Source organism: Eriocheir sinensis, chromosome 14 (genome assembly GCF_024679095.1).
Source record: "Eriocheir sinensis breed Jianghai 21 chromosome 14, ASM2467909v1, whole genome shotgun sequence".
NCBI classification, from domain to species: Eukaryota; Metazoa; Arthropoda; class Malacostraca; order Decapoda; family Varunidae; genus Eriocheir; species Eriocheir sinensis.
Window position 1 is genome coordinate 13749840 of NC_066522.1, and position 2913 is coordinate 13752752.

The window sequence follows — 2913 nt, forward strand, 5'->3', positions numbered from 1 at the left end:
AGTAGCCGTAGTAGTGGTAGTAGTAGTAATAGTTGTAGTAGTGGTAGTAGTAGTAATAGTGGTAAAACTGGTAGCAACAGTAGTAGGAGCAGCAGTAGAATAGTATTAAAAGTAGTGCAGTAGTAGTAACAGCGGTGTTAGTACTAGTATTGGTATCCGTAACAGCAGGGTAACAATAACAGCAGTAATAATTGCATCAGTAACATCAATAACAGCAGTAACAGCGTCCCTAAAAGCATCAGGAAGTGGTAACAAATCGTCCATATTCTGACGCGAGGGCTGTGGCGGGGGAGGGGGGCGGTGGAAGGCAGCCCTCCACCTTTAACTCTCCACCTCAAGCCTCGTCGTGGTCGCGGGGTACGATGTCTTGCAGGGTACGAGTGAGGACCTCTCCTGCGCGTGGGGCCTCTCGACACCACACACATCCCCCCCCCTCCTCCTCCTCCTCTCTATCCCGGCCTCACTTCACCTCAATCACCACCCTTCAGAGGATGACAATTCAATCTAAACCTAAACTTCCCTCTCTTTGAACCCACTTTATTCCTTCTTCCGTATCACGTAACTCCACAGGAAAAAAGTAAATGGGTTCAAGAAGATAACACTATGGAGCAAGTATTAAGTAAGGTAAGGTAACAAAAGTAAGTAAGTTAAGTATATGTAAGTAAGGTAACGATTTGGAGTAAGTAAGTGTTAGTTAAGGTTATATTAAAATTGTTAGGTGAGATATATAAACAGCACAGACGTAACAGAATGACCTCAATTTATCTCTCTTTGACCCTATTTCGTTTCTTCCGTATCACATAACTCCCCAGAAAAGGGAATGTGTTCAAGAAAATAAAAATATGGAGTAGGCATTAGTTTAACGTATTAGAATTGCACATAGTTGGTAGTTAGGTGAGCTATAAACAGCACAGACGTATTTAGTAACAGAACGATTTAGACCTTTCCCTCTTTGCACTTATTTCGTCTCTTCCGTATCATATAACTCCACAGCAAAAGCAGGAGATGGGCTCAAGAAGATAACAATATGGAGTAGGTATTAGAGTTTTACGTGAGATATCAGCAGCACAGAGTATTTAGTATGACAATGACCTAAAATTCCCTCTCTCTGAACCCGTTTCGTCTTCTCCGTATCCCATAACTCCACAAAGAAAACGGGAATGAGTTCAAGGAGGTAACAATCAGGGGTGGGTATACGAGTCTTGCGTCAACATTACTTTTCCTACATAGGGGCGCCGGAAGTCAAGGCTCATTGGATTCTGCGCCGCCCCGATAAAGAACGGCTTAGATTCCTTTCCCGGCGGCGGTGCATCCCACAGGTGAACGGCCGGGGCGAAAACACGAGACCATTCCAACCCCGGCACAAGTTCACGAAGGCGTCGCTTATCAGATTAGAAGTTAGTTATGGAGTGTAATCATTTGCTTGCTGCCCGGTATGAACTCTCTCTCTCTCTCTCTCTCTCTCTCTCTCTCTCTCTCGTCTGCCATTCATTCTGCCCACCTACCCGTCTGTCTGTCATAGTTTTCCTTGCTAACATTGTCTCTATAAATATCAATGGGTTTCTCTCTCTCTCTCTCTCTCTCTCTCTCTCTCTCTCTCTCTCTCTCTCTCTCACGCTCTACTACTATTACTACTACCGCCGCCTCCATCCCTCGTGCAGCTCAATTTAACTTTATATGTATCTAAACCTGCGGCCGTTTAAGTTAGTCCGGCCGCAAAGACATTTTTTCCGACACGCAGTTTACTGGAACGGGACGGGACGCCTTTCCCCGAAGCGACGACGTAATTGCTCAATGCTCGTCTCGTAAAGAATAAAGAGCATGGCTTCCTTTAGTGTGCTACCTATGTTGATTTATCGTTTATTTTGAATATTGTGGAGAGTTATTGCACATCATCATTCTTCATCGTCATCATCATGGTCAGCCTGTATTAATTCACTGCAGGAATTAGGCCGGTCTCTCTCTCTCTCTCTCTCTCTCTCTCTCTCTCTCTCTCTCTCTCTCTCTCTCTCTCTCTCTCTCTCTCTCTCTCTCTCTCTCAAACGTTTCTACTCGTTTTTGGCTCTAGTTTCCAGTTTCGATGTAAACGTTTCATATACTTCTTATTTTCATCACAGCATCTGCTAAACGGCCTTCCCTTGGGTCTTTTTTTGTACTGGTTATTTCCCAGTCCGTCACTTTTTGTTCATATAACTGCACTGAGGAAGTCCGCGGTAATGCCCGTGCACCGACTCTCGTATCACTCATATACTTTTATTTTAGTGGGTCACTCCGCAAAGTTTTGACAGGTGTGAGGCCTAGTTTCAGGGGTCTATAACTCTACTTTGGGAGCAAGGAGAAGTTAGGCAATTTAAGGCCTTTCTGGAAGCCGTGTTTAGCGTTGTTGTTTACAAACCTAAAGACATAAATTGCAAACAGTTAAATTCAGTGCAAGGCTGGCATTCAACTAACCCACCTCTTTATACGTCTTTAAGCAATGGTACCTAGGCAAAAGAGTAACAGCTGGGGAAGGTATACAAACAATCCTGGAAGAGACAATTGTCTGGCATCGCAGAAAGCTGAATGAAATAAGCGCCACAAAGTCAGGGAGAGAAGCAGTGATGCGTTCCGTTTAGTGGGTAATATACCAACAATCTGTCCATATGTCCTTTGCAGGTTGACGAAGATACTAGTGCGGGGATTAAACAAACCTAATGGGGGAGGAAAGTCAAAAGCATATCACATTCTGGATTTATACATTTTTTGCGTTTTCTCGTGTGTACTGGGATCAAAATAAAGCAGGTTTGCAGATTCGTCCCCCAGCAGCAACTTCCCGAGAACAATTGTGTTTCTCAGTCACAGAACAGAAGTGCGGATGAATGGTCAGGACCAATGGCACAATTGTCATTCAATGTGGAGACACTCGGCTAATCT